Source organism: Rutidosis leptorrhynchoides, chromosome 9 (assembly GCF_046630445.1).
Source record: "Rutidosis leptorrhynchoides isolate AG116_Rl617_1_P2 chromosome 9, CSIRO_AGI_Rlap_v1, whole genome shotgun sequence".
Classification (NCBI taxonomy): domain Eukaryota; kingdom Viridiplantae; phylum Streptophyta; class Magnoliopsida; order Asterales; family Asteraceae; genus Rutidosis; species Rutidosis leptorrhynchoides.
The window spans coordinates 269489492-269515436 of record NC_092341.1 but is presented as its reverse complement, the minus strand read 5'-3'; positions in this window follow the sequence as shown (position 1 = coordinate 269515436).

Below are 25945 nucleotides of genomic sequence, written 5' to 3'. Positions count from 1 at the left end.
GAAATTGTTACGTTCACACAGAAACCAAATGAAACTCTATATGAGGCGTGGACAAGATATGGAAAGTTATTAAGAGGATGTCCGCAACATGGTTTAGACACCTGTCAAATAGTACAAATATTCTACCAAGGATGCGACATCACTACAAGGAAAGACATAGATATAGCAGCTGGTGGTTCTATTATGAAGAAAACCGAAATTGATGCTTACAAAATTATTGATAACACTGCTTCCCACTCACATGAGTGGCACCAAGAAAAAGATATCATTAGATCATCTAAAGCAGCTAGAGCCGATTCTAGCCATGACTTAGATTCCATTTCCGCAAAGATAGATGCTGTGGAGAGACGAATGGAAAAGATGACTAAAGATATTCACTCAATACGAATTAGTTGTGAGCAGTGTGGAGGACCACACTTGACAAAAGATTGTCTCAGTATTGAATTAACAATGGAACAAAGAGAGAATATTTCATACATAAACCAAAGGCCTGGAAATAATTATCAGAATAATTATCAACCGCCAAGACCGATTTACAATCAAAACCAAAATTATAACCGAAATATTCCATACAACAACCAACAAGGTCCTAGCAATCAACAAGTATCCAATAATAATTACAATCAGCAAAGACCAAATTTTCAAAACAAACCACCACAACAAACCGATGATAAAAAGCCGAATTTAGAAGATATGATGACGAAGCTAGTTGAAACTCAAACGCAGTTTTTCACCTCTCAGAAACAAACCAATGAACAAAATGCTCAAGCATTTAGAAATCAACAAGCTTCTATTCAAAATCTGGAACAAGAAGTAAGTAACCTAGCAAGGTTAATAGGTGAAAGAAAACCGGGAAGTCTACCTAGTGATACAAATGCTAACCCCCGGAATGAAACAGCTAAAGCCATTACCACAAGAAGTGGTACAACACTTAAACCACCTGAAATACCTATAGTTTCAGATGATTCTATTCCTACTCCACAAGAACCACAACCTGATCAAGATAAGGAAAAAGAACCGGTAGTTGAAAAGATTAATGAAGATAACACAGCTAAGGATAAACCTTATGTTAAACCATATCAACCACCACTTCCTTATCCGAGTAAAATGAAGAAAGAAAAACTTGAAGCCGAGCAATCCAAATTCTTGGATATGTTTAAACAGATAAATGTAAATCTTCCTTTCATTGATGTGATTTCAGGAATGCCTAGATATGCTAAATTCTTGAAAGATCTAATCTCAAATAGAAAGAAAATGGAAGAACTCTCGGCTGTTACTATGAATGCTAATTGTTCAGCAGTGCTGTTGAATAAGATACCAGAAAAACTATCTGATCCAGGAAGTTTCACAATTCCATGTTTTCTGGGTAGTCTTAGTTCAATAGAAGCATTAGCAGATTTAGGTGCTAGTATAAATCTAATGCCGTATTCACTATACACTAAACTAGACCTTGGAGAATTAAAACCAACCAGAATAAGCATACAACTAGCCGATAGATCAATAAAATATCCTAGAGGGATAATGGAAAACATGCTAGTTAAAGTTGGTACTTTAGTATTCCCAGTAGATTTTGTTGTTCTGGACATGGAAGAAGATTCTCAAGTTCCTCTCATATTAGGAAGACCATTCTTAAACACGGCTAAAGCAATGATAGACGTGTTCGGTAAGAAACTGACCCTAAGTATAGAGGATGAGAGTGTTACCTTTTCAGTTGATAGAGCAATGCAACAACCACAATCTGCAGATGATACATGTTATTATATTCAAACTATAGATGCACATGCAGAATTATTAGAAGAATTTCCAGAATTACAAGGAACAGGAGAATGCTCTTTAGGAGAAGATAATGAACCAATTGATGAAGCTGAAATGTTAGCTACACTTATAGCTAATGGATATGAATCAACAACAGAAGAAATTCAAATGCTAAAAGAAGAAGACAAATATCGATACAAATCATCAATAGAAGAACCTCCGAAATTAGAGTTAAAGCCACTTCCAAACCATTTGGAATATGCTTATTTACATGGTGAATCTGAATTACCTGTAATAATATCGTCTTCTCTTACTGAAAATGAGAAATCACAACTCATTTCTGTGTTGAAAGCTCATAAACCAGCCATTGCATGGAAGATTCATGATATTAAAGGAATAAGTCCTTCGTATTGCACACATAAAATCCTTATGGAAGAAGGTCATAAAACGTATGTGCAACGCCAACGAAGACTAAATCATAATATGCAAGATGTAGTTAAGAAAGAGATTATTAAACTGCTAGATGCAGGTTTGATATATCCAATTTCTGATAGTCCATGGGTAAGCCCAGTTCAATGCGTGCCTAAGAAGGGTGGCATGACTGTCATTACAAATGAGAAAAATGAGCTTATTCCTACTAGGACTGTAACAGGATGGCGTGTTTGTATTGACTATAGAAAATTAAATGATGCCACCAGAAAAGATCACTTTCCCTTACCTTTCATTGATCAAATGTTGGAAAGGTTAGCCGGAAACAGTTACTATTGTTTTCTAGATGGTTTTTCCGGATACTTTCAAATTCCAATAGCACCCGAAGATCAAGAGAAAACCACTTTTACGTGCCCTTATGGTACCTTTGCTTACAAACGAATGCCATTTGGACTTTGCAACGCCCCTGCAACCTTTCAAAGGTGCATGATGGCGATTTTTCACGACATGATAGCAGAATGCATGGAAGTTTTCATGGATGATTTTTCAGTTTTCGGTGATACATTTGAATCATGTCTAGTTAATCTGGAACGAATGCTTATTAGATGCGAACAATCAAATCTAGTACTTAATTGGGAGAAATGCCATTTCATGGTTAAAGAAGGCATCGTTCTTGGACATAAAATTTCAAAAGAAGGAATCGAAGTGGATAGAGCTAAAGTAGATGTAATTGCTAAACTTCCACATCCCACCAATGTTAGAGGAGTTAGGAGTTTTCTAGGGCATGCCGGTTTTTACCGACGTTTCATAAAAGATTTTTCAAAAATTGCCACTCCTATGAATAAACTCCTAGAAAAGGATGCTCCATTCATCTTTTCAGATGAGTGTATCAAATCTTTTAATATTCTTAAAGAGAAACTCACTAATGCACCGATCATGATAACACCAAATTGGAATCTACCATTTGAACTAATGTGCGATGCAAGTGATTTTGCAATGGGAGCCGTTTTAGGACAAAGGATTGAAAAACGATTTCAACCTATATATTATGCTAGTAAGACGTTACAAGGAGCACAAACGAACTATACAACTACTGAAAAAGAACTCCTTGCTATTGTATTTGCTTTTGACAAATTTCGTTCGTATCTCGTTCTATCAAAAACAATAGTCTATACCGACCATTCTGCTCTTAGATACTTATTTTCGAAACAAGATGCCAAACCACGATTAATTCGTTGGATCTTACTTTTACAAGAGTTTGATATTGAAATTAGAGACAAAAAGGGAGCAGAAAATCTCGCCGCTGATCATCTTTCTCGTCTTGAAAATCCCGAATTAGAAGTTCTAAATGAATCAGCCATACAAGACAACTTTCCTGATGAATATCTATTGAAGATAGATTATAAAGAAATTCCATGGTTTGCAGACTATGCAAACTATTTAGTTTGTGGATTCCTTGAAAAAGGATTATCGTACCAAAGACGAAAGAAATTCTTCAGTGATATAAAACACTATTTCTGGGAAGATCCACATCTGTTTAAAAGTTGTCCCGATGGAATAATACGCCGATGTGTATTCGGAGATGAAGCCAGTAAAATATTAAACCATTGTCACACAGGACCAACAGGAGGGCATTATGGGCCTCAACTAACAGCAAGAAAAGTTTATGATGTTGGATTCTATTGGCCTACAATTTACAAAGACGCACACCTTCTTTGCAAATCCTGTGATGCTTGTCAAAGGGCCGGAAAAATAAGTCAACGTGATGAAATGCCACAAAATGTCATCCAAGTATGTGAAGTATTTGACATTTGGGGTATTGACTTTATGGGTCCATTTCCAAAATCTCATAATAATCTATATATACTCGTAGCCATTGATTATGTATCTAAATGGGCGGAAGCACAAGCTCTCCCAACTAACGATGCACGAGTTGTAGTCAACTTTTTAAAACGTCTTTTTGCAAGGTTTGGAACACCGAAAGCTTTAATAAGTGATCGGGGTACTCATTTCTGTAATAATCAACTTGAGAAAGTTCTTAAAAGATATGGAGTAACTCATAAAATCTCCACCGCATATCATCCACAAACAAGTGGACAAGTTGAAAATACCAACCGAGCTTTAAAACGTATTCTAGAGAAAACCGTAGGATCAAATCCGAAGGAATGGTCCATTAAATTGGAGGATGCACTCTGGGCTTTTAGAACAGCCTACAAAACTCCAATTGGAACCACACCTTTTAGACTTGTTTATGGAAAATCATGTCATCTTCCAGTAGAAATTGAACACAAAGCATTTTGGGCTTTGAAGACATGTAATCTTGATTTACATGAAGCTGGACGTCTACGATTAAGTCAACTAAACGAATTAGAAGAATTAAGACATGAAGCATACGATAATTCGTTAATCTATAAAGAAAGAACGAAGAAATGGCATGATAAAAGAATTAGAAGTTCAAAAGAATTTAAAGAAGGAGACAGAGTTCTTCTTTTCAATTCACGATTCAAGCTATTTCCTGGAAAATTGAAATCAAGATGGTCTGGACCATTCATAGTCAAAAGAGTTTTCCCATACGGAACGATAGAATTGATAAATTCAAATGGGATTGAATTTAAAGTTAATGGTCACAGAGTTAAACATTACATACATGGTCCGATGGAAGTCGACAACGAAGTTAATCACAATTTCGACACCACAGCTAACTAAGTGTGGGGAGAATCAAGTCTTTAAAGGATAATATGTATTTCTGTTAGAGTTAGATTGTCTGTTTTCGTGTAGTTCTCGAAAATGGAACCCGAATGGTCTTTCCCTAGCAGACCCTAAAGAACTAGTCTTCTCCCCCCATTCTGAATTTTTATTTTTTTTAGGAAATGAAGACTGCCTGTGAACTAAACCATGGTCTAATGCTACACGCTTTGATCACTAAACGTAATAATGACATACTACCGAGTGAAATAGTATCAGTAATCAGAGAAAGAATGGACGGAGTTAGAAAAGAATCCAGATGCGAAGATAATAAGTTACAATTTGGTAAAGGAAAATCAAAATCCGCAGCGAAAAGAAGAGCACGACACCTAGAAAGATGTCACAAATGCGGAAAATGGTCACATGGAGGTAAATGTTCAAATAATCAAACCTATTCAAATACCGAATTTGTTACTTTATGCAGAGACGGACCGTTCATATGTTTAGAAGAAAAGACACTGAATGCTCGAGATTACGCCTATGTAGCCATGGAAAACCAATTAAACCGACTATCTTATGAATGGGATAGATCATATAACTAAGAAATCTATTTCACAGGTATGTCTGTACAGTTTTTATTTTTATTTTTATTTTTAACCTTTTGATAATAAACGCTAATTTGTTCGCTAAAAAGTATTAAATTGGTATTGAATAAAATTAGGTTTGGCGACCGAAATTATTGATATCATTCAAAAATTTATTACATCACTGCGAAATTTAACGTTTATTCTTAAGGTATAAATATCTTTAATCAATCAACCCAAAATATTTCAAAAATCCGTCATGAGTTAAATTAGGTCTTAGAACCGAAATTACTTTACCGAAAAGAGGGGCGCATATTTTTGATAATATTTGATTGATTAAAGTGGGATAAAAAGCCAAAAAGATTTTTAATTTTATTTTTACCATATTTTTAAAATTAATATATAAATCTTAAATTAATATTGTAAACTTTGTAAAAAACAATATATTTAAAATTGTAAATATTTGAAAAATTAATATAAGTTTGGTGTGAATTTATAATATGAATTTTTAAATTAAGTTTGGTGTGAATTTTTAATTTTTAAAAAAATATGAATTTTTTAATTTTATGCATTTCAAATTTTAAGTTTGGTGTGAATTTTTAATATTAATTTTGAATTTTATATTTAAATTGTGTGAATTTAAAAACAAAAATTTACTTTATCTCATTAAGTTAAAAATATAATTTTTAAAATTCGTCGTAAGTTGAAGACTAGGTCATTGAACCGAAATTGCTTTACCCGAGGGAGGGACGAGAACTTTTATTATCATTATTTTTAATCTTATTGATTTAAAGTATGCCAAAAAAAAAATTAAAAAATCCAAAAATCTAAGCTTTTAAAACAATTGCTTGAAAATGACAAATTTTAAAATGTTGTCGAGGGACGGACTAGGACATCGTTCCGAAACGCCCTCATTCTTAAAAGAAACAAATTTTTAAAATTAATTAATATTTGTTTTATAAGTTAAAGGTTTTATAAAAAAAAAAAAATTAGTATGTATATATTTGTTTGTAGTTTATCTTACAAGACAGGGTAAAACAACGCGTTTTTAAAGACTGGCATTAAGTTCAGCAAAAGCAAGTAATTTTGACGACAAGATGCAAAATATGTGTGAAATAACAAACAAGACGGAATAAACAAATGACGTGCACCAGTTATCATTCAACAAACAAACAACAATATGTTTGAAACTTTGGTAAAATTTAATCACTTTTCTACGCTTATCACCCTCAATAATTTAAATTGTTACTGATTTCTTGCAAATGAGGGCATTGCAAGATCTTAAGTGTGGGAAGGGGTTAAATTCTTTCGGATTTTAAAATTTTTTTTACTTTATACACTTGGTTACCATTAAAAATACTAGTAAAGCAGTAGTTGTATTAGAATCTAGTGCTCTCTGATAATAAAGAACATCCCTAGTCTTATATACCGACTACCCAATTCTAGTAAAATTTTTCAAAATTTTCAATTAAATGAACTCAAAATCATGTTTATACATATTTATGAACGATAAAACTAGGTTTTAACACCGAAATTATTGTTACCTCGGAAAGGACATAAATTGAGAAACAAACCAAAATGTTAAAATTCATTTAAAATGTAATAGAGGACGATAAAAAGGAAAATAAAAGCCAAGTGTGGGAAAATTTACCAAGTTATCTTAAACATATGTCACATCTATCTGTAACAAATAACTGAAAATACTTTTGCTTTGGACTAAACTAAACTGTTTTACCCGATGAAAGAAAAGAAGAGATGGATCTACACGATGAATCAATTCCATCATTAAAAGGAAGTAAAGTCTTCCGAAAAAGACACGCGCTTCTTGATTTAGGTCATGAAGTTGTCGTCCAGATCAGCTGTAGGTTGACGAAAAATCTAGAAAAGTCATCACTAAAATCGGCTGGAAATCCACGGACCTCAGCATCAAACAGGGTCGCCAAGTGGTCAGATTTATCCTAACCATGAGAAGGATTTATCTCGTACAATGGGGGGCACCGTGCAAATTAGCTGGATAAGACTAATGAATCAGATCCCCAGAAAAGAATAATCTCCTTAAAGATTAAAAATCAGCTTTTAAAACTGATATTACTCAATCCTTGAGATTGACCTTAAAGATTGAGAATTCAAACTCATGGAATTCGATGATATCTAAACTCGAGCTTGAACGAGAAAATATTTTGATCAAAAATTACAAATCGATTTGTTTTCTGAAAAACCATTTTCAATGCGTTCATTACCATTGAACGTAAAATCCTAGGAATTCACCTGGAATTCATTAGGTCACCTGAACCAAATCGGGTGTCAACTGTAAGAACGGTGGTTGCATAGCATGGTCGGAGACAGGACCTTGTGCCAGACCGAAAAATCATAGGATGATCTTTACTATTGCTCCTACCAAGGATAGTTCCAGCATCCGACACGTTAAAAGACCATAATCATCTGCATGTCACGGGACATTGCCTTAACAGTTTCTTGTTCATCGCTTTCCTTTACAACCGGACGGTAGTTTACCGAAAGGTAATATACGGAACAAGTAAACTGGATGTGTGCTTTCCGATACCGGGATAGCAGTGGATTACACGAGCCTAAAAGTTTTAGCCAAAATAATGATCCACAAATATATTTTGCAACACCGATGATGGATCAAATCAGAAAACTTGTCTAGGGTAAAATCTAGCTTGAATTCTCAAAAGATTAAATGTTTTCATAAAGATCCAATTTCCTAAAGGATCTACATTTTTATAGTCATGTGGGACTGTAAACCGCCTTTCAAATGTGCACTTTGCTTTGGAAACCGAAAGTAAATCGGCTATTTGATTGCAAGTGTCGTTGACCTAAACCCAAGGCAACTGTGGATGACACACCCACCTTTAACCATGGTTCTATTGTTAATATCATTGTTTATACCGCTCTATCAAAATCACTGATGTACAAAGTGTGAAGAATAAAGAAGTGATTCGTGTGATGTATTATATTATTTCAAGACTGTATTGCTTGAGGACAAGCAACGCTCAAGTGTGGGGATATTGATAAGGCTAAAAAGGAACATATATTTCATAGCAAAATCCCCCAAGAAAGACAAGATTTTAGTTGCAATTGTTCCATTTTCGAGTAATATTCGTTTATTTTAAATAAGTGCGAAGACAAAAGGCGAAAACGAAGATTTGAAGACGCAAAGGTCCAAAAAGCTCAAAAGTACAAGATACAATCAAAAAGGTTCAAATTATTGATGAAGAACGTCTAAAAATGACAAGAGTACAAGTTACAAAACGCAAAGTACAAGATATTAAATTATACGAAAGGACGTTCGAAAATCCGGAACCGGGACATGAACCAACTTTCAGCGCTCGACGCAACGGTGTAAAAATTATGAGTCAACTATGCACAAGAATAAAATATAATATTTAAATAATTCATAATAAGAATAATATTAAATAATAAAAAGTTGTTAATTGAGCATAGTTCAGGGGTCGTAAATGAAAATTTCAATTCTAATTTCGCCTATAAAATCTATGTAATACGATGAATTGGAAGAACATTTTTCGATCCTAAATCTATCTTTCTATTTCTATATCTTTCCCCTTAATATCAAATATCAATATCTATATTCTATATCTCTATCATAATGTTAACTTAATAAGATATAACAATAATCTTAATTTTAATTTTAAATTATGATAATAATAAGATTTATGATAGAGATCGTTTGAGTGTGTAAGTCGAAATTCTGTCCGTGTAACGCTACGCTATTTTTAATCATTGTAAGTTATGTTCAACCTTTTTACATTAATGTCTCGTAGCTAAGTTATTATTATGCTTATTTAAAACGAAGTAATCATGATGTTGGGCTAATTACTAAAATTGGGTAATTGGGCTTTGTACCATAATTGGGGTTTGGACAAAAGAACGACACTTGTGGAAATTAGACTATGGGCTATTAATGGGCTTTATATTTGTTTAACTAAATGATAGTTTGTTAATGTTAATATAAAGATTTACAATTGGGCGTCCCTATAAATTACCATATACACTCAATCGGACACGATGGGCGGGGTATTTATATGTACGAATAATCGTTCATTTAACCGGACACGGGGATGGATTAATAGCCACTAGAATAATTAAAACAGGGGTGAAATTATGTACAAGGACACTTGGTATAATTGATAACAAAATATTAAAACTTTGGGTTACACTCAGTCGACATCCTGGTGTAATTATTAAACAAAGTATTAAAATCTTGTTACAGTTTAAGTCCCCAATTAGTTGGAATATTTAACTTCGGGTATAAGGATAATTTGACGAGGACACTCGCACTTTATATTTATAACTGATGGACTGTTATGGACAAAAACCAGACGGACATATTAAATAATCCAGGACAAAGGACAATTAACCCATGGGCAAAAAAAAAAACTAAAATCAACACGTCAAACATCATGATTACGGAAGTTTAAATAAGCATAATTCTTTTATTTCATATTTAATTTCCTTTATTTTATATTTAATTGCACTTCTAATTATCGCATTTTTTTATCGCAAGTTTATTTTATCGCACTTTTATTATTCGCAATTTCATTATCGTTATTTACTTTATGCTTTAATTTAAGTCTTGTATTTATTTTTAATATTTTACATTTGGTTTTAACTGCGACTAAAGTTTTAAAATCGACAAACCGGTCATTAAACGGTAAAAACCCCCCTTTATAATAATAATATTACTTATATATATATATATTTATATTTTTACAATTATTGTGTGTAAAAAAATATAGTGTTATACTTCACGAGCTCCCTGTGGAACGAACCGGACTTACTAAAAACTATACTACTCTACGATTAGGTACACTGCCTATAAGTGTTGTAGCAAGGTTTAAGTATATCCACTCGATAAATAAATAAATAACTTGTGTAAAATTGTAGCATATTTAATAGTATTTCGCACTAAAAATAATACTATTTTGTACACCCCGCTGCACACATCAGTTTCATTACGCTCGTGTACTCCTGTAATCTACTGAAATCAATGTTAAAATGTCGGGCAATTTGGGTGATGTAGTGGCCTCCCAGAAGTGGCTTCTGTAGCCGTGTCTCAGTCGCAATGGCAAGGAAATAATTACCGATTAGCCCAGGAATGTCGGTATAGGAACCCCGCTTGATTTGATCCATAATCCACAAATCTAATGTTTTCACCTTCTCATTACCCTCAATCCTCGCATTAAACGTGCATGCGATGAGTCGATGAAGCAGCTTATCATCCCGGGCTGCGGTTTCGTTGTACCTGTGCTTGCTTGATCTAAAATGTGCAGGCGTAATATTTGGCTTACAAATTCTGCGCCAATAAGAGGTGTCATCAAAAACATGCCGGCCAAAGTAATCAGAAGCCCGCAAATATTCACCTAACTGATTATCGGTGAATTCCTCAAAAATTCCCAGAACTCTACAAAGCTGTAAACTGCTTATACCCCTATCTTGGCCCCCGAGACGAAACTGTAGAAACTCATTCGATAAATAATCGCTGACATTGTTAAACCGCATGGTAGAGTAAAATTCTTTAAGCAGCACCGGATAGATTGGTTCATTGATGCTAAAAACATGTTCCCAAACGTGGGCGACTACTCTATTGTACGGGATGGCTAGTAAATTAGTAACATGTCGGCGCATGCCCGCTTCTTCCAATGGCCCCCAGAAAAAATACCAAGTGGCATTGATCGGCCTGCGGTTTATTCTCTCAAACGTTTCGGTGTAGTCTTCGTCGTTCTGAACCCATGTTAACCAAACTCGAGGATCATTTAGATCCTCCTCCTCTTCTTCTCCGGAAGACGATGATGAATGATGTTGTTGTTGTGGTGGTGGTGGTTGTCGTGGAGGAGCCAAACCTGCTGTCCTTCCTCTTTTTGCCGGTCCTCCTCTGCTTGGTTGTCCCTGCAAAACATTATACACCAAACCAAAAGAACGTAGAAACCGTTGTGTTAATGTTAGCTAAAACATAACCGAGTAGCAGGAGAACTTAATCATTCAATTCCTAGTTCAAAAGTATCAGGATTCATTTACACAAAAGTGCATGTTCACCATTTCAAACCAAAATCAACCAAAGTCAACATGAATTTGTTAAGACACCTTTAAAAATAAAAAACATAACTTCACAAAGTAGCACAAACTTAGGACTCAAAGATTCAAGTATGTTGTGTCATAGGTCATAACATTTAACTTTGCATTCTAATCATATTCATCACAAATCATAATACAATTTTCACAATTTTTAGCTCAAATGACCATTATAACATCATACATTAAGGCATTCCATTCCCTTAATTTGATTCAACAGGCCCTTACAAATGAAAAACAAGCATACACATTTCATAAATTCATTACAATTTTACTAACATTCAAAAACGACCCGGCCAAGTTGACATCAACATCACCAACACAATCATATACTTCACAAGAATCATAAACATCATACATAAACTCAACTTCATAAGTTAAACACCCTAAATTCGGATTTAATTTCTACAAACCCTAGAATCATGAACAAAACCCTTAAAAGCATGTAATCTTTGCAAAATAAACACATAAGGGCAATTTAAACATCTAAGGCATGTTAATCTTAACAATAATCATGCAAATCAAACACCCCACACTTATCTTTAACCAATTGATAGATATAAACATGCAATTCAAGTAATTGATAAAGAAAAGTGTAAAAAAAGGAGTATCCATACCCAAAAGTTCATGATTTGAAGCTTGAATTTGAAGAAGGAAACGCGAAATTGAAGTAGAAATTAGGGTTTTTGGAGAGTGGTTCGGGTTAGGGCAGAGAAAAATAGAGAAGAGTGTGTTTTGTGGATAAGAAATGAGTGGGTAGGTGTTTTAAAACGTCTAATTTTTCTGAGTCAGGGGGTCAGGACGTCGTCCTGGATATCTAGACGGCGTCTAGGATAAAGAAGTGGGACGGCGTCTTGATATTTAGGACGGCGTCTAGGTTTGTAAAACGGGACGGCGTCTTGACATTTAGGACGGCGTCCTGTTACACTAAAACTCACTGATCAGATTTTCTGAGTCGCGCGTGTTTAGAGGTCATACGTTAATCATTTTGTACCAAACTAAAATTTATCGTGCACACAATACAAACCTAATTACAATTGTGAACCAGTTTTTTTTTTTTTTTCACGAGTCGTTCACCAAACTCGTCCCCATTTAGATTTAGGCGTTTTTCTTGAAGTTGAGGCTAACCTCATCCTCAATTTCTAGGGGACCATCAACATAGTGTTTGACCCGGTGGCCATTCACTTTAAAAATATCACCCTTCCCGTTCTCCATTTCGACTGTACCATAAGGGTACACCTTTCTAACAACAAATGGTCCCGTCCATCGGGACTTAAGCTTTCCGGGTGATAACTTGAAATGGGAATTATAAACAAGGACACGATCGCCTTCCATGAATTCCTTTGGACGTTTCAATCTTTTGTCGTGCCATTGTTTGGTTTTTTTCTTGTAAATTAGAGAGTTGTCATAGGCTTCAAGCCTCAACTCGTCTAATTCATTTAGTTGGGTCAAACGTAACCGACCCGCTTCTTGGTAATCCAAATTGCATGCCCTTAGCGCCCAATGTGCTTTATGTTCAATCTCCAACGGGAGATGGCATGCTTTTCCGTATACCATACGGAAAGGAGTTGTTCCAATCGGTGTTTTGTAGGCCGTGCGAAAGGCCCACAATGCATCGTTTAACTTGGTTGACCACTCTTTTGGATTGGCACCAACGGTCTTTTCAAGTATGCGTTTTAATGACCGGTTGGTGTTTTCTACTTGCCCACTCGTTTGGGGATGATAAGATGTCGAAATTTTATGGATTACTCCATATCTTTTCAACACCTTTTCCAATTGCTTATTGCAAAAGTGGGTGCCCCGGTCACTTATAAGAGCTTTTGGTGTGCCGAACCTAGAGAAAAGTTCCATCAAAAAGTTTACCACTACTCGGCCATCATTTGTTGGTAGAGGTTTTGCCTCCGCCCATTTAGAAACATAATCTATGGCGACAAGTATGTAGAGGTAAGAATGAGATTTTGGAAAGGGGCCCATAAAGTCAATTCCCCAAACATCGAACACCTCGCATACTTGGATGCTTTGTTGAGGCATTTCATCCCGTTTAGTTATTTGACCGGCCCGTTGGCACGCGTCACAAGCTTTACAGACAGCGTAGGCATCTTTGAATATGGTAGGCCAATAGAAACCGGCCTCGTAAACTTTCTTCCCCGTGATTTGGGGACCAAAGTGCCCACCTGTTGGACCAAGGTGACAGTCAAGCAGAATTTCGGTGCATTCCTTCCCCGAAACACACCGACGGATTATCCCATCGGGACACTGTTTAAAGAGATATGGGTGTTCCCAAAAATAGTATTTTAAGTCACTAAAGAATTTCTTTCTTTTCTGGTGTGACATACCGGTTTCTAGGAATCCACCCGCAAGATAGTTGGCAATGTCTACAAACCATGGATCATTAATTTTCTCAACTCTCATGAGATTTTCATCAGGAAAATTATCTTGGATAACGGTCTCATGTAGAACCCCAAGATTCGGGTTCTCAAGTCGAGAAAGGTGATCGGCAGCTAGGTTTTTGGCACCCTTTTTATCTTTTATATCGATGTCGAATTCTTGCAAAAGCAAGACCCAACGTATTAAACGGGGTTTAGCATCTTGCTTAGAAAGCAAGTACTTTAATGCCGAGTGGTCTGTGTAGACAATCGTCTTTGCTAGCACTAAATAGGATCAGAATTTGTCAAACGAAAAGACGATTGCAAGGAGTTCCTTCTCGGTGGTAGTGTAATTAAGTTGGGCTCCTTGCAGTGTCTTACTAGCATAGTAAATGGGCTTGAAATGTTTTTCTATTCTTTGCCCCAAGACGGCACCAATAGCAAAGTCACTGGCGTCACACATAAGTTCGAATGGTATTGACCAATTCGGCGATATGAGAATCGGTGACTGCGTGAGCTTTGCTTTAAGAAGATTAAAGGCGGTAAGACACTCGTCCGTAAAGACAAATGGAGCGTCCTTCTCAAGAAGTTTGTTTATGGGAGTTGCAATTTTGGAAAAATCTTTAATGAACCGCCGGTAAAAACCGGCGTGCCCCAGAAAACTTCTAACACCTTTCACATTCGTTGGTGGTGGTAATTTGGCTATTACTTCCACTTTAGCCCGATCCACCTCAAGACCTGCACAAGAAATTTTATGACCCAATACAATTCCCTCTTTTACCATAAAATGGCATTTTTCCCAGTTTAGTACAAGATTTGATTCTTCACACCTAATCAACATAAGCTCAAGATTTTTAAGACATGAGTCAAAAGAATCACTGAAGACTGAGAAGTCATCCATGAATACTTCCATAAAGTCTTCAATCATGTCATGAAAAATAGCTACCATACACCTTTGAAAGGTAGCAGGAGCATTGCATATGCCAAAAGGCATACGCCGATAGGAGAAAGTACCATAAGGACATGTAAAGGTCGTTTTCTCTTGGTCCTCGGGTGCTATAGGGATTTGGAAATATCCCGAGAAACCGTCAAGAAAACAATAAAAATTCTTTCCCGCTAATCTTTCCAACATTTGATCAATGTAAGGAAGGGGAAAATGGTCTTTTCGGGTAGCATCATTTAATTTCCTGTAATCAATGCATACCCTCCAACCCGTGATAGTCCTGGTAGAAATTAATTGGTCGTCTTCATTTGTGACAACGGTCATGCCACCCTTTTTGGGCACGCATTGGACCGGACTCACCCAAGGACTATCCGAAATTGGATAAATAAGACCCGCATCTAGGAGTTTTACAATCTCCTTCTTAACAACTTCTTGCATATTAGGGTTGAGTCGCCTTTGTCTTTGTACACACGGCTTATAGTTATCTTCCATTAATATCTTATGTGTACAATAAGAGGGACTTATACCCTTGATGTCATGAATTTTCCATGCTAGAGCCATTTTATGGGCTTTTAACATGGAAACAAGCTTAGATTTCTCACTTACAGAGAGTTCGGATGAAATGATCACCGGGAGAGTAGAACCTTCTTGTAGGTAAGCATATTCCAAGTGACTTGGAAGTGGCTTTAGTTCCAAAACGGGAGGTTCTTCAATCGATGTTTTACATCGGTATTCATTCCCTAAATCCAACTTTCTGTACTCTTCATCATTTGGCTCATACCCGTTAGCCATCAAAGTGGTCAACATCTCCACTTCTTCCACCATTGCTTCATCATCACCTTCCGCAAAAATGCATTCTCCTGTACCGTGCAATTCTGGAAATTCCTGCAATAACTCCGAATACGTGTCTACGGTTTGCAAATAATAACATTGATCATCAGTAGACTCGGGGTATTGCAAGGCATGGTCAACGGAAAAGGTAACCTTCATATCCTCAATACTAAGGGTCAATTTCTGCCCATGAACATCTATCATAGCTCTATCGGTATTGAGGAAAGGTCGACCTAATATAAGAGGCACACGTGTGTCCTCCTCCATGTCTAGAATTACAAAATCAGCCGGAAATACTAGGGTACCGACTTTTACTAACATATTCTCTAAAATTCCACGAGGGAATTTAACAGAGCGGTCTGCTAGTTGGATTGCCATTTGAGTTGGTTTCAGTTCCCCGGGGTTTAGCTTAACATATAATGAATAAGGCATTAAATTTATGCTAGCCCCTAAATCCGCTAATGCTTTAATGCATTCCAAATCTCCCAGGAGACATGGTATGGTAAAACTTCCAGGATCAGCTAACTTTTTCGGTATTTTGTTCATCAAAATTGCTGAACAATTTGCATTCATGGTGACGGATGAAAGTTCCTCCATTTTCTTCCGATTAGTAAGTAAGTCTTTTAAAAACTTAGCATACTTGGGCATACCTGAGATTACATCAATGAAAGGCATGTTTATGTTAATTTGTTTAAACATATCTAGGAATTTTGACCTTTCGGCCTCTAGCCTCTCTTGTTGTTGTTTTCTTGGGTATGGGAGCGGTGGTTGATATGGTTTCACTACGGGTTTTTCCCGTTCTTCCTTTTCAACCACTTTTTCCGGCTCCTTAACCGGTTCATCATTTTGGTTCAATGGAACCCTGAAATCAGAATTTTCGGGCATTTTTGGAGCATCGTATGCTAGACCACTCCGTGTGGTGATAACATTTGCGTGCTCATTTCGTGAGTTTTTACTGGTATCGCCCGGTAAACTACCTGGTTTCCTCTCGCTCAATAAATTGGCTAAACCACTCATTTGTTTTTCTAAATTTTAAATTGATGCTTGTTGGTTTCTAAATTGATGTTCGTTTTTCTCGTTGGTTTGGTTTATATTTGTGACAAGCTGAGTTTGTGATGTAATTAACTTTTCCAACATACTCTCTAAATTTGACTTTTTCTCTTCCTGTTGGGGTTTTTGGTAAAAACCCGGAGTTTGTTGTTGGAACCCACTACCTGACCCTTGTTGAAAATTGGAAGTTTGACCTTGAGGGTTGTAGGGGTTGTTAAAGTTCCGGTTAAATTGGGCTCTTCCCTGAAACTGGTTATTATTTCTTTGGCTTATGAAAGCCACTTCTTCTTTTTGAGCCATGGTTAACCCGGCATCACAATCTTTTCCTAAGTGGAGACCTCCACAGTATTCACAACCTACTTTCATACTATGGATTTCCTTGGTGATTTTGTCCATGTTTCGGACAACACCATCTATTTTTACACCTAGGGAGCTTAAGTCATCATAAGCACCGGCGCTTTGGACTTGAGCATTTCGAGTAATTGGGCGTTCTTGATGCCACTCGTGAGAATAATCGGCTAGTTTCTCGATTATCTCATAAGCCTCTTGCTCGGTTTTGTCCATAAGAGAACCACCGGCCGCTTGGTCAATTGAAATTCGGGTTGCTACATCACAACCTTTGTAAAAGATTTGGACCTTTTGAAAGGTATCCAAACCATGGTTTGGACAACCTCTTAGCATTTTGGAAAATCGATTCCATGCTTCGTACAGGGTTTCCATCGGCTTTTGACAGAATTAGGTAATTTCGTGTTGGAGTCTCGCGGACTTGGATGCTGGAAAATATTTCTTAAGAAATTTTTCCAACATACCATCCCACGTTTCTATCGTAGCCTCGGCCAATGAATCTAACCAACTTCGTGCTTCCCCTTGGAGTGTCCAAGGGAAAAGTCTTAATAATATGGCCTGGTCAGTTTCTGGTTTAAGTTTAAATAGAAGACATATCTCTTGAAAGAGACGAATATGTTCGTTTGCATCTTCATTCGGACCACCACCAAATTGACACCTGTTATTAATCATTTGAAGAATAGGTCCTTTTATTTCAAAAGTTACCTCACCAGTAGGTGGAGTAATAGCACTACCTTGTCCGGTCTGGGTTGCTTTCATCTTTGCTGCCATTGATTGTCGTGGTACCAACGGTCTTTCTCCTTCCATTTCAAAATTTGGGGGTTGAACGGGTTTACCAAAGTCTGAATATCGAGGCTTGGTCGTACTTGATTCTGAATCAAAGGTTTCTTGCTTTGATGAAGATTCAAAAATTTCAAGTACTTCTTTTGAAATCCTACCAAGCTTTCTATCAGGTTCTGTAAACGGTGTAAGTAATGGAGATTCTGAACTTCGGGTATGTGGCATATGCGACCTATAAACTGTCAATCACACAACTAACAAAAATTATTAAACATACCGATTCTATAAGCTTAAAAATCAAAGATTATTAAAAATTTAAAATAATTAAGAAACTACTTAATCACAAATCAGTTAATAATTCTATTTTGACACAAAACTGTCCCCGGCAGCGGCGCCAAAAACTTGATGTGCGAAAAGTGGTATATGAATTATCGTATGGAAAATACCGGTTTTAGAGATTGCTACACACTAACGGGCAGTGTACCCGATCGTGTAGTAGTATAGTAACTGGTTTAGTTCCGTGTATCGTTCCAAGGACAGTTATATCAGTCAAACTAGAATTAGAAACTATATTATGATTAACTAAGTGAATGAAAGTTAAAAGTACAAGTTTTATGTTTTGGTGGCTATTTAACGATTTAGCCAAATCAAAGAAGGTTAAATGTAAAAACAATATTTTTGTCTTTTAAGTTTATGAAATGAGAATAAATGCAAATAAAGCAAGTAAGATAGTTTTGAATTAAATCAAAGAGATGAAATGTTTATCTAGATATTTTACCCTCGGTATTGGATGTATTTTTAGATATTAAGTCCTGATTGAATAATTATGTGTGTAGTTATCTAATAGGTTCACTAAGAGTTCTCTCGGATAAACACGCAAATACAATAACAAGATCAAGGGTTCCCTTTTCACTATGGTTCTTGTATTTGTAATCAAATAACTATAAGCATGCTAATCACCTAAATCGACTCGCCAAGAGTTCTCTTTAGCAAGTACTCAAACTAGAATTACTAAGCGAGGGTTCCCTATTACTTAGACCTTTTCGTTTGTGACTAGTTGATCAACAAGATCAAAGACTTGAATAACAATTGTCTTTGCGTTCGCTCTACACAATTCATTCCTATTTTGTTTAACCGTTTTAATCTAGTTTACCCCCTTGGTCCGGTTTAGCAAACAATCAATCTAAGACAAGTTGATTGTAAATCAATATGATACATCAACAAGAGTTCTCTTTATCAACAACATATCAATTAACTAGATACAAATGATTTTAACAACAATAAGCATGGTTCTTAATTCAAGCTTCAATCTATCACGCATAATACATTCAATCAATAAGATTACATCCAATACCTTGGTTATTAATCTAGACAAACATTATAGAAACTAGCCAACAATCATGGTAACAGACAACAATACAATCAAATTATTAACTGAAATCATTGCTGAGAACAAGTAAATAACCTACAAGAACAAGAGTTCTTGGATGAAGAAGGTTTTGATGGATGATGCCTTGATGTTGAGCCTCTTCAAAGAGGTTGGAGTTCTCCAATTTTCTCCTGAAAATCGCCTCTAAACTCTCTGGTTCGTATTCTGATCCAACAGTCCCTCAAAAACTGAAGTTTTAAAGTGGAGAGAGTAGGTAAAAAGCCAAAAAGTCGGCTACACCTACTACGGGACGTCATCCCAAAATTCAGGACGGCGTCCCACTAAACAGAGCTAGACGGCGTCCCGACAAACCTAGACGGCGTCCCAGAACAAAGGGCAGGACGTCGTCCCACCTTCCAGGACGGCGTCCTGTCGTGCCAATTTTGACTGTTACGTTTTCTTTTCAATATTACTTCATTTGGACGAACCCTAACATATCGGAAGCCTTGTTTTATCATTTTAGAGTGCTATCTTGACCCTAACTCGTATCGAGATCAACCAATGTCATAAATCATCAAAATTCTTTGTAAATCATTCTTCCGATACGAATTTGTACATCTTGGCCTATAGCTTGTAGAACACCTTCATCATCTTCGATTCTAGAGCGTTTTTGGTGATATTGCGATAGATATATATGATGTTATTGAGCAATATCAGAGACGATGGCTCGAATTGTTAAATGATTATGATTGTGAACTAAAGTATCATCCGGGAAAGGTAAATGTAGTTGCCGATGCTCTAAGTCGAAAGGACGAAGTTAGGCGTGTTCGTGCCTTGAATCTTAAGATCAAATCGAATCTCATCTCTCGAATCTGCGAAGTTCAAGTTGAAGCTATCAAACCTACACTTATCGAAGGAGAAGGTCCTATAAATTTCGAAAACCAACTGCAAGTTAAGTCCAATGGTACAAGATACTTTGGTAATCGAATTTGGGTTCCTCGTTATGGTAATCTCCGTGAACTAGTCTTGGATGAAGCACATAAGACTAGGTATTCTATTCATCCCGGTTCTAGTAAAATGTATCAGGATGTGAAAGAGTTCTACTGGTGGCCCAACATGAAAGGCGACATTGCTACTTATGTGAGTAAGTGTCTTACTTGTTCGAAAGTCAAAGCCGAGCACCAAAAGCCTTCTGGTCTTCTAACTCAACCCGATATTCCACAGTGGAAGTGGGATGGTATAGCTATGGACTTTATCACAAAATTGCCTAAGACTGCAAATGGCAATGATACGATTTGGGTCATAGTTGATCGTCTCACTAAGTCTGCACATTTCATACCAATCAAAGAGACTGACAGAATGGAAAAGTTAGCTCGACTCTATGTTAAAGAGATTGTTACTCGTCATGGTGTCCCTACTTCTATTATCTCGGATCGCGATAGTCGATTTACTTCCAATTTCTGGAAATCCTTGCAAGCGTCTCTTGGAACTCGACTCGACATGAGTACAGCTTATCATCTGCAAACGGACGGTCAAAGTGAACGAACTATCCAAACTTTGGAGGATATGCTACGAGCATGTGTTATCGATTTCGGTAAAGGGTGGGATAAACACCTACCTTTAGTCGAGTTTTCTTACAACAACAGCTTTCACTCTAGTATTAAAGCTGCACCATTCGAAGCTTTATATGGTCGCAAATGTAGATCTCCGTTGTGTTGGGATGAACTCGAGGACAGACAATTAACTGGTCCTGAACTTATTCATGAAACTTCCGAAAAGATCGTGCAAATCAAGAAGCGTTTAGAAACCGCTCGTAGTCGACAAAAGAGTTATGCCGACCCTCACCGAAAACCGTTAGAATTCCAAGTTGGAGATAACGTTATGTTAAAATTATCACCTTGGAAAGGTGTTATCCGCTTCGGTAAACGAAGTAAACTCAGTCCGCGTTATGTTGGACCTTTCAAAGTTATTCAAAGAATCGGTCCCGTTGCGTATCGATTAGAACTTCCAGCTGAACTAAGTCAAGTACATGATGTGTTTCATGTCTCAAATCTGAAAAAGTGTCTCGCCGAAGATACTCTTGTTATTCCTTTGGATGATATCCGCATTGATGAGCAAATGCACTTTGTCGAAGAACCTATAGAGATTATGAAAGAAGAGGTCAAAGAGACTCGTAAGAGCAACATACCTATTGTTAAAGTCCGTTGAAATTCGCGTAGAGGCCCCGAATATACCTGGGAACGCAAAGACCAAATGATACGAAAATACCCCCATCTCTTCCCAACTGTTGATGAAGCAGACGGGAACTCCACTTAAAACTTCGGGACGAAGTTTTCATTAACGGGGAGGTACTATAACGACCCTCATTTTTCCATCTATATAATGCCCGAACAAAAGATTTAAGTATCATGAATAAACTCTAAGTACTAATAAAAGGTCGTTATATACATACGAAATTAACGAACGTTAAACGAATAATAAATTTTATTCAACAACGTACGCGTAAGAATTTTTATAAAAAAAAAAAATTTATGTCATAACATGATTACATATAAAATACTTATATTAATTTTGTATTTAGTTAATATATTATACAATTAATAAATACAAGTATATATAAATGTAGTAACATATATAAAACTAATAAAATTATAAAGTAATAATTTAATTAAATAAAAACCACATTTAGTAATTATAATTTTATAAATAACGAATATATATTTATATTTATCAAAATTCGTATTTAATAATTAAATAAAAATAGAAATTTAGTTAGTTAACATTTTTAGAACTATGAAATATATATATATATATATATATATATATATATATATATATATTTTAAAAAGTAGTATTTTTTTATATATAAACTAGATCTAGATCCACTTTTATTTATTTTATTCCTACTTTTAACTTTACTTTTATTTATTTATATTTTGAAATGGTGGCATGACTGGCCATAAATACTTTTAATTTTTTTTTCAAGACACTAGTTATTTTTTTATATAAACTTTTGTATTTTTTTTATTTTCTCTTTACTAAAAATTGTAACTATAAATACCATAGCCTAGATCACAAATTTTGTACACCAAAAACTTGAAGAATTCTCTCTCAAACCTCTGCAAAAATTATTTTTGTAAGTTCTCTATATTATTTTTATAGTTTTTATTTAGTTTTTATCATATTTTTGTGCTAGTTTTATGTTAAATACCAAATAAATACGAAATTAATTATAATAAATAATGTAAATATATGATAATTAGTATTAAGTATCCTAATGACTATAAAAATTATTGTTATGAATTATACATTCGAATTTATATTAATTAAAAATCAAAAACTGATTTTTTTATATTCGGTATATATAGATATATAATAAATAAATAGTAAACGATTATATATATATGTTTTTACAATTTTCGCTTATCACATATGTTATACAAGTAATTATAAAAATTAATGTTTGATTTAATTGTCATTTTAAATAATTAATTTGTATTTTCTTTAGTTTTGCTACAGTAGCCGAAAACAGTGTTTTTAAAATAAAAAGAGAACTAAATAGTATAATATTTTTATGACTACAATAATTAATAGAAACTACTTTGGAACTATTAATAAAGTTATAAAAATTATTTTTTTTGAATTAATGAATATATATTTCTAGTTAATTTCGAATTTAAACTAATAACAATACAAAAGTTGAATTAAATAGTTAAACTATTAATATAATTATACAAATAATTTTTCTAAGCTTAATATACTAATATAAGCTCACGAAAATTATTGGTTGAATTAATTTAGTTGATTTAATAATTATTACTTTATAAACTTTGATTTATTGCAAACCGAAAAAGAAATTAGCAATAAATACTTTTACACCATAACAAAAATTTATAAAATTTTTCTAAGTTTATTTTGATCAGTAGAACCTAAGAAAAATATAAAATGTGGTGTTAAACTTGTTTACCTATTTATTTGCATTTTAACTATTAAAACTATTATAAAAAGTAATATTTAATACACAAAACTTAATATTAATGTATAGAAAATTTTTATTATGTTTTATACAAGTTACTTAATGTTATGAAATCAATAAAACACTTTTTAGCATCATTAGATAATTATTGGTGCTTATATTGATCTAAAACATAATTTAAACTATATATATATATGTATCCTTACATATATATAATATATATATATATTAAACACTTATAAGTAAAGTATATAAAGTGTTGTATTTCTATACGCACCTAAAAACATATTGGAACGGTATATTAGATGGGTATAGATCTTGATCTTTCTCGAGTGGATGGACGCTCGAAAGTCTAGGCGGAGAGTTTGGATTACCGAGTTAAAGGATCCTGTGGCTCAGAAACCTATGACCTGAAAAGGCCATTTTAAATTGAAAGTGTTAGATTGGAAGCTTGTCTAGTATGAAAAGCCTTTCCAAAACGATAAACCTTCTTTAAACTTACTATAAAAGAAAATACTTACACTTATCATAATACGGGCAAAACATCTAAACTATTCTCAACTAATTCTTAGGTTGACTTCTTTGTGCTTCGATCATCCATACTTTCTCTTTAAGGAATACTTTCACTCACCGAATTACTAAGGTGACTTTCATAGCCCCACTCTTATTGCTATAGCACTTTTTATACTTACTGGAGTGAGACACATGCTGCTTTTATACTTTAAACAACTTAGACACAAGTACGAACCTAACTGTACTATGACTAGCTTATGCTACTAAGACCCCACAGTGATATTTTTTAACTGCTTTCAGGATAAGGCATTCTTAATTATTGGGGGTAGGCCTATCGGGAGTAACGTCCCCGATACATTTGACCGCGATGTCTTTGTATTACTTAATAATGATTTAAACATGGTGATAAGGTACTGCCAACTTATCATCGGAGCAACAAAACAAACGTTTAGTCTAAAATATCACGAATCAGTACTACTTTTGGATCTGTGTGATCTACTTTTATAACAAATCTTGTGGTCTAAGAACAAACGGTCAATCATATTTGTTAAACCTATGAATTTCGCTCAACCTTTTTGGTTGACACTTTTAGCATGTTTGTCTCAGGTACTGAATGATCAGGACCTCTATATCTACTGCTTATGTGATGACTTACTTGCCTAGGATCAAGACTTATCGCATATTTACTTTTCTGCATTTGAACAATTTATAATTCTTGTAACGACATTATTAATCCTTCCGCTGCAAATTTGGTTTTATTCATATAGTATTTGTTCTCATTTTATAATATGTTGGTATGTATTATGATATTGAATCACATTTCGCCCAGGCCCTAACTGGGGGTGTGATAAAAACCGAAACCAATTGTATATGGACCAAAATTATTTGTAGCATATATGGAATTGACGGTGGCTTGCGGTTGGAGGGTGGGATTGCCCACCTTTCGGGTGCAAGTACTTGGAAAAATATTATTTCTACAGGTCTCAAAATTGAAGATTTACAAGTTCCCTTCATTAACTCGTTCAAAAGTGTAATGACCCGGAATTTTCTGACCAAATTATACTTATGAGCTTAGTATTTACATAAATTAAACCATACCAACATGATAAGCAATCCAAATTGTTGAGACTTGTGTTTTTGAAAAGAGTTTTACACAATGTTTGACCGTCCAATATGACCGATGATATCACGAACTATATAACATACGATACTTATACGTTTGTGTATATATATATGTATTTATATATATTTAACATGATCTAAGGATGGTTTAACATCTCATTGTGTACTAATGACAATGAGTTATAAGTATATTTTGAAACTACTAACTTAAGTTTTCAAAACGATAACTATACGTAACATTCTTTGATATATATACTTATAATCTATAATGCTTATACATGTATCGTATATATAATGTATTTAATCACTTTTTAAGGACTTAAATACATAAAACAATATAAGTATATTCACAAAAGATAGCTATATTTGAATTCTCGTTCCGTTTCCTCAAGATTTCTATACGTATATCTAAGGTATATGTACCCGTATCATACCCAGCTTCTATACATATTTACTATTGGTATATACACATCAAATCAACATCCTAATCAACATTATTACTGCCCTAGATATGAGGTAACTAGAATTTGTCAAGTAGTATGAATTATTAGTAAGAAAACAAAATTATGAATCCTTTTCTTTCTTTATAAACTAAAAACATTTTTATAAATGAACACCATTTCTTCACTCCATTTTCTCATACCTACACCCTCATTCCTCTCTCAAAATACTCCTAACTTCATACTTGATCATCTCCAAGCATTTTCCCCATCATTTAGCTTCAATTACAAGCCTTAAACACCATAAGAAAACTCTTTCAAGAACATATCAAAATAACCACCCATTTGAAGAAGTTTACTTCCAACCTTTTGATCTAACTCCACCACTCTTTGATTCCAAGATTATTTCTTATCTTTTGCAGTAACTTTGTCCAAGTAACTTGAGTTAGTAACCTTGTTCATAATCTTATTCAATTCATATTCATATAGCTATCTTATTTTGTGGTATAAAATTTTAACAACAAGAACATAGTTTGAATGATTTCAAACTTGTTCGCAAACTAAATAGATCCTTCTAACTTGACTTTTAAAACACTTCAAGACCTGTAATATATCATAATGATATGCTAACCTAACAAGATATAAC